Source organism: Cnephaeus nilssonii (assembly GCF_951640355.1).
Source record: "Cnephaeus nilssonii genome assembly, chromosome: 5".
In the NCBI taxonomy this organism is placed as follows: Eukaryota; Metazoa; Chordata; class Mammalia; order Chiroptera; family Vespertilionidae; genus Cnephaeus; species Cnephaeus nilssonii.
This window is the reverse complement of record NC_137076.1, coordinates 8,133,711-8,141,680: the sequence shown is the minus strand read 5'-3', so window position 1 is coordinate 8,141,680 and position 7,970 is coordinate 8,133,711. Positions and strand designations below refer to the sequence as shown.

Here is a 7,970-nt window from a genome sequence, read left to right as displayed (position 1 = left end):
AACATGGAACAAACTGATGAATCTCAGCGGGAAGGGGGGAGGGGAGGGAGAGGAAAGAGATTAACCAAAGATCACACCTACGGTCACAGACAGTAGGGTGATGAAGGCTTGGGTGGGGAGGGAACTGGGTGGAGGGGGGCAATGGGGGGAAAAGGGGGACATCTGTAATACTCTCAACAATAAAGAATTTTTTTAAAAAGAATCTGCATTTTAGCAAGCCTTCTAGGTGGTTCTCATGCACATTGAAGTGTTCTATATGTTTAACCATTTCCCCCAGGGGAACATAAGAAGAAAGGGATCAATTTCAACATAAAGGAATTAGAAAATAATAGAGAAAAAAGTCAGGAAAATTTTATGACTTTCTCCAGTAATGATTAAGTGACCAGGAAGAGAGAAAATACTATTAGACTCCTCTTCATAGCTGCCTTTTAGCATATTATTACATTGCAGAGTAATCATTTAAAATTGAAGATTAGGCTCTCTGCTCCTCCTGTTCGTCAGACAGCCTCTCCTCCTGCGCTGTGCCAGCAGCCACAACCCTGAGACACGATGGTGAAGGTCGGAGTGAACGGATTTGGCTGCATTGGGCGCCTGGTCACCAGGGCTGCTTTTAACTCTGGCAAAGTGGATATTGTCGCCATCAATGACCCCTTCATTGACCTCAAATACATGGTCTACATGTTCCAGTATGATTCTACTCATGGCAAGTTCAAAGGCACAGTCAAGGCTGAGAACGGGAAGCTTGTCATCAGTGGAAAGCCCATCTCCATCTTCCAGGAGCGAGATCCCGCCAACATCAAATGGGGTGATGCTGGTGCTGAGTATGCTGTGGAGTCCACCGGTGACTTCACTGCCATGGAGAAGGCCGGGCTCACTTGAAGGGCGGAGCCAAGAGGGTCATCACCTCTGTCCCTTCTGCGGATGCCCCCATGTTTGTGATGGGTGTGAACCATGACAAGTATGACAACTCCCTCAAGATGGTCAGCAGTGCCTCCTGCACCACCCACTGCTGGCCCTCCCGGCCAAGGTCATCCATGACAACTTCGTCATCGTGGAGGGACTCATGACCACAGTCCATGCCGTCACCGCCACCGAGAAGACCGTGATGGCCCCTCTGGGAAGCTGTGGCATTATGGGCAAGGGGCTGCCCAGAACATCATCCCTGCTTCTGCCGGCGCTGCCAAGGCTGTGGGCAAGGCCATCCCTGAGCTGAATGGGAAGCTCACTGGCATGGCCTTCCGTGTCCCCACCCCCAACGTGTCGGTTGTGGATCTGACCTGCCGCCTGGAGAAAGCTGCCAAATACGATGATATAAAGAAGGGAGTGAAGCCGGCATCAGAGGGCCCCCTCAAGGGCATCCTGGGCTACACTGAGGACCAGGCTGTCTCCTGCGACTTTAACGTGACACCCACTCCTCCACCTTTGATGCTGGGGCTGGCATTGCCCTCAGTGACCACTTTGTCAAGCTCGTTTCCTGGTCTGACAATGAATTTGGCTACAGCAACAGGGTGGTGGACCGTATGGTCCCCATGGCCTCCAAGGAGTAAGAACCCCTGGACCACCAGCCCCAGCGAGAGGAAGAGAGGCCCTCAGCTGCTGGGGAGTCCCTGCCCCAGATCGATCCCCGACACACTGAGAATCTCCTGACAACCGTTTCCATCCCAGACCCCCTGAAGAAGGGGAGGGGTGTAGGGAGCCCTACTTGTCATGCACAATCAATAAAGTTCACTGTACCCAGCCAAATTAAATAAATAAATAAATAAATAAATAAATAAATAAATAAATAAATAAATAAATAAAATTGAAGATTAGGTAGAAACTCATAAATTGCAGTTAAATGAATTTCAAAATATGGAAATTCCTTTGTAGTTGCATTAAGTTTCAAAAAACTGCTGGAACTGTAGTTCAAGCTCAGAAAATATACCTATGTGTAAAGCAACTGGATGTGACTTGTGATTGAAAGAGCATTAGTTGTCATCGAAATGACTTACCATACTGTAAGTTTTGCCTATGAGCGCTGTATTGTCTTGTAATTTTAGGTTGAGTTTATTAGACATTATCAAGTCTGCAGCAAAAGCTAATTTCCAAAGCTATTTATTTAGTGTTCATTAATAGTAGGTTGAGGGCAAGTTCTTCTCTGTCAGAAAAATTTCAATCTCAGCCTGAAAAAATTGCAATAAAAACTTTACCACTGCTAAGCCATTGAACTGCTTTATGGGAGGGTGAGTTGGACTATTCATAGCATTCTTTAGGCATTTTAAATTCAGTATTGACACCACAAACAATCAAAATCTATACAGTATCTATAACATCTGTTGACCCATCAAGAACTAAACCACTCAACATCATTTGCCTTCTTGTTTAATTAACTATTGATATTGCTTCTGGTGTCCTCCACTATTAGAGCAACTCTTCACACCAAATGGCTAATAGTTTTAAACAAGTTTGTCTTTTTCTGGACACATTTCTTCAGCTGCTGTAATTAAACATGATTTGATTAATTCACCATCGGTAAATGGGAGTTAATTGCTTGACTGACAAATAAACCAGCAGAAAACTTAAAAAATAAATAAATAAATAAATAAATAAATAAATAAATAAATAAATAAATAAAACTTGTAAGGAAACAACTCCAGTCTGGTTAGCTCCTTGAATATTTGGTTTGGTTTGTTTTTCAATATACTTTTATTGATTTCAGAGAGAAAGGGAGAGGAAGAGAGAGAGATAGAAACATCCATGATGAGAGAGAATCATTGATCAGCTGCCTCCTGTACATCCCCTTCTGGGGATCGAGCCCGCACGTGCCCCCAACCAGAATTGAACCCGGAATCCGTCAGTCCCCGGCCAAAGCGGCCAGGGCCCTCTTTGGATGTTTGCATGCCAATTGTCACCTGTGAGCTTCATAAACGCCCCTTGAAGGGCACAGGTGATTAAGTGAAAGGGTGAGTGGCAGCTGGCTTCTAGAAACTGCATTCTGATTTAAAATTACCAAAAAGACAAGAAATAACAAATGCTGCCGAGATGTGGAGAAGAGGGAGCCCTCAGGCACTGTTGGTGGGACTGAAAAGTGGTGCAGTCACCGTGGAAAGCAGCAGGGAGGTTTCTCAAAAAAATAGAAATAGAACTACCACATGTTCCACCAAAACCCATTCCTGGGTGTTTCGCTGAAGGAAATGGAAACACTGTCTTGAAGCAATATCTGCACCTTGTCTGCATTGCAGCCTATCCCCAACAGCCAGGCTAGGGAAACAACCCAGTGTCGAGGACAGGTAAATAGATAAGGAAAATCTACACTAACAAAAGAGAAATATGCAAATTGACCACCACTTCGTGGTGCACACCAGCCAACAGGAGTGAGTATGCAAATTAACCTGACAAAGATGGCAGCAGCCCCGCCCCCCAGCTGCTCCGGGCCTCCGGGCAGCACGCATGCAGACGCTGAGTGGCTGGGCGGGGTGGGACGCCTGCTATGAGGGGGAGGGTGGGGGGCAGAGGGAGCTACCGGAGCGGTGCTCCGCGGGGAGCGAAGACTGAAGGCTCCGGCCAGAGTGAAGGCCTGGGTCCCGGGTGCTGCAGGAAAACTGGTGCCGGCAGCCAGGGGAAGGAAGGCCTATTGCACAAATCTTCGTGCAACGGGCCTCTAGTGTCGTACATATACAGTGAATACTTTCCAGCCACAAGGAGGAAATCCCACCCGCCGGTTGCAACAACATGGACGGACCTGAGTGAAGTAAGTCCGACAGAGAAAGACAAGTCCTGGATGATGCCGTTAGGAGAGGAAGCTACGAACACAGGGAAGCAGAACAAAGCCCAGTTCCCAGGTGCGGAGCACAGGCTGTTGGGTGCCACAGGCAGCCTAGAGGGGCTGGGAAAACGGGTGAAGGTGGTCACAAGAAACCAACCTCCAGCGCTGGCTGTGGGGCTCGGCTGGTTGGAGCATTGTCCCACACACAAGGTGGCGGGTGTGACTCCTGGTCAGGGCACACACCTAGGTTTCGCGTTCGATCCCAGGTCGGGGCGAGTACAGAGGCAACTGATGACTGTTTCTCTCTCACGTTGATCTCTCTCCCCTTCCTCCCTCTCTAAAATCAATAAAAACATATACTCACGCGAGGATTAATTTTTTTTTTAAGAGACCCAAACCTCCAGTTATAAAATAAACTAGTTCTGGGAGGTCGTGCAGCGCATGTGACTATAGGTGACAATGCTGTGTTGTAAACTTGAAACTTGCTAAGAGACTAGGTCTGCAAAGTCCTCAACACAAGAGTTTTCAAGGATGCAGCGGAGTAACCTCCTCCCAGAACCAAATGGAAATAAAACTAAATCGGGGAGCATTCACCCTGAATTACCAAGTGAAGACAAGGAAGGGTGGGGTGGTGAGAGGGGCTGGCCCTCGCCCACGGAGGCCGAGGCTGTGGAGGGCTCTCTCCGCCGCCGGAGGGGCGAGGCGGGGCCCCAGGCTGGGTCCCCAAGCCCCGAGCACCAGCTCTGGACGGAAGGCCGCCCACCTAGCACCCAGCGGCTGGGCTTCCATCCGCAGGGAAGACGCGGCCCTGTGGGGACAAAGGACTTTTCTTAAAGGGCCAGAGCACAGGATCTTTGCTCGTAGCCACGCCCCCGGGGCTTGGCGGAGGGAGAGTGGAATGGATTGGAGTCTCCGGAGCAGAGCCTGGGGTGGGAGGCACTGGGGAGAGGCACGGAGAGCAGCTGCCAGGCTCCGGGTGCTCGGTCATCTCTCCCCCACACCATAGCAACCACTTTTCCCGGGGGCTCCAGCCCCCCCACCCCCTAGCAGCAGCCTGGGGAAAGGCGATTACCCCTCTCCCTGGGACCCAGCTCACCCCACCCTCAGGAATCCCGCTGGCCCCTCTCTGGAATCCCGCTCGCCCCACCCTGCATTTCGATCCCTGCTGAGAAGGCAGCGGTAGAGGCCAGGCCTCTGGGTCCGAGCAGTCACTGCAGGGCCTCCCCCCCCCCCCAAGACCCCGTGGCCTGCCTACCGGAGGCTCCATAGGGCCGAGGTCAGGGAAATATCCTGGGACAGACTCAGACATGTGGCCCTGGGACAGGGGAACACTCCCAACATCTTCCCTGCAGTCTGGACCACCTCCCACCACGGAAGAGCCCGAGGTCCCATCCTCCCAATTCCCCCAAAAGCCTTTTCAGTGACCAAACGTGTCAGCCGAGCAGCAGGCAGAGGCAGGGGGAGGCAGAGCTGAGGTGCCTTGGGCCATCTGCTGACCGGTCCCTGGGCCCCATGCTGTTAGAAAGCGGGCCTTGGCGCGCCTCCTGGCACGTCCTGTGCACAGCACAGCCCAGCCCAGCAGAGGCAGCCACACACTGTGGATTGCTTGAAGCTTCAAACACGTTGCCAAGAGCAAAACGTGGACAACTTCTGGCATTGATTAGCAACAAAGTACCTCCCTGGAGGCCCAAAGCTGGCCTCCAGAACAGTCCGCTCAGACAGCACAAAAGCAGGAGCCAAAGGGAGATCCCAGGATGCACTAAACTCTGCCGAGACAGACTCAGCTCAATTATTTTCCCTTACTTTCCTTATTTGTTCTTTTAAATTGCTTTATGATTATTATTTTCTTTCTTTTTTTCTCTAACATCTCATGTTTCTCTTTCCTTTTTTACCCTATTTTTTTCCTTCTCTTCTTTTTTTACTTATTTTCTTATTTCTCTTTTCCTTTTCTTAATTTTTTCTCTCTTCATTTCTTTTTTACAATTTTTCTTTTTCTATTATTTATTTTTGTTTTTCTCTCCCTTTTTCCTTTCAAATTCTTATTTCTTCATCTTTTTTCTTCTCATATTTTTTATTTTATTATTCTTGTTCCCTTTTCTCTTTCCTAATTCTTTTGTGTGTGTGTGTGTGTGTGGTTGTTATTGTTGCTGGGTTCTTTTGTATATTTTTGTTTCCTTTCTTTTTTCTTTTGTTCTGTCAGCACTCATACAACAACTCACACTATGTGGTTAGAGTTGAGACTCACAGTCAACCAGCCTGAGGAGAGATCCCACGCCTGAATGGGACAACAATGATTAAGACTCAGTTATAACAAGAGGGCCCAAATAACCCACACAAGGGGCATTCCTAGAGCATCCAACTCAGGAGCTCAAAGAGACTGCACCACTGGGTCCCACAGGACACTTTCTACATAAGGCCTCCCCACAAAGACACGGAATCATAGTAGTTGTATCTAATACTCTTAATACATAGAAACAAGCACAAAGAGACAGTTAAAATGGGGAGACAAAGGAAAAAAACCCAAATGAAAGAAAATGAGGAAACTCTAAAAAAAGACCTAAATAAAATGGAGGCAAGCAATTTATCAGACACAAAGTTCAAAGTAATGGTAATAAGGATGCTCAAGGAACTTACTGGAAACTACAAGGAATTTAATGGGAACCATACACAACTTAGTGGTAACTATATCAGCATAAAAAAGGACATAGAAACCATGGGAAGAACCAGTCATAAAGGGAGAATAGCATATCTGACATCAAGACTACACTGGAAGGAATTAAAAGTAGGGTGGATGAAGCAGAGAATCAAACAGCAATTGAAAGACAAGGTAGAGTAAAATCACTCAATTAGAGCAGCAAAAAGAAAAAATGCATACAAAGCATGAGAATAGTTTAAGGGAACTTCAGGACAATGTGAAACAGAACAACATCTGTATGTAACATAACGGTACCAGAGGGAGAAGAAAGTGAGCAAGGGATTAAAGAACCTGTTTGAAGAAATAATGACAGAAAACTTCCCTAACCTGATAAATAAAAAAGTCACACAAGTTCAGATAGCACATAGCCCCAATAAAGATGAATCCTAACAGATCCACACCAAGACACATCATAATTAAAAGGACAAAGGTTAAATACAAAAAGAGAATCTTAAAGACAGCAAGAGAGAAACAGATAGTTAACTCAAGGGAGTTTCCATAAGACTGTCAGCTAATTTTTCAACAGAAACACTTCAGACCAGAAAGGATTGGAATGAAGTTTTCAAAGTAATGAAAATTAAGGACCTAACCCAAGACTACTCTATCCAATAAGGCTATCATTTAAAATCAAAGGCTAAATAAAAGCTTCCCAGACAAAAAGAAAGCTAAAGAAGTTCATTACTACCAAACTACCATTGCAAGAAATGAAGAAATGCTAAAGAGACGGCTTTAAGAAGAAGAAGAAATAGACAAGACAGGGAAGGGAGAGGGCGGGGAGGAAAGACTTTGAAACTCTTTTTACAAGGCCAGCATTATTCTAATTCCAAATCCAGATAAAGACACTACAAAGAAAGAAAATTATAGGCCAGTATCCCTGATGAACATAGATGTTAAAATCATCAACAAAATATTAGCAAACCAGATCCAGCAGTACACTGAAAAGATCATACACCATACAGCTACCCTATATCTTTTTATTGGAGTGTTTAATCCATTTTCATTTAAGGCTATTATTGATATATACTTATTTATTGCCATTTTTATTCTTTATGCCTTTGTTCCTCTCTTCCTTTCTTCTCAGACAAAAAAAAGACCAAAGGAGTTTATTACCACCAAACCAGCACAGCAAGAAATGTTAAAGGGTCTGCTGTAAGAAGAAGAAATAGAGAGGAGGCAAAATCATACAATGGACTAAACATAGTCTATTCAATAAGTGATGCTGGGGAAAAGGACACATACATGCAAAAAAATGAAACTAGACCACCTTCTTACACCACACACAAGAACAAACTCAAAATGGATTAAAGACTTAAATGTTAGACTCAAAATCATAAAAATCCTAGAAGAAAATATAGACAGTAAAATCTCAGACTTTTATCTTAGCAATATTTTTTCGGATATATCTCCTTGTGTAAGGGAAACAAAAGAAAAAAATAAACAAACAGGACTACATCAAACAAAAGAATTTTTGCAAAGCAAAAGAAACCATCAACAAAATGAAAAGACATCCCACTGAATGGGAGAACATAT

At 45.7% G+C, this 7,970-nt stretch overlaps 1 pseudogene across 1 annotated transcript; it reads left to right on the top strand.

Moving 5' to 3' along the window:
• The first annotated feature begins 482 nt into the window (after window positions 1–482).
• On the top strand, window positions 483–1,547 carry LOC307100101 (glyceraldehyde-3-phosphate dehydrogenase-like; annotated as a pseudogene). Its single transcript has one exon. The product of its transcript is annotated as a glyceraldehyde-3-phosphate dehydrogenase-like (transcript).
• The last annotated feature ends 6,423 nt before the right edge of the window (window positions 1,548–7,970 follow it).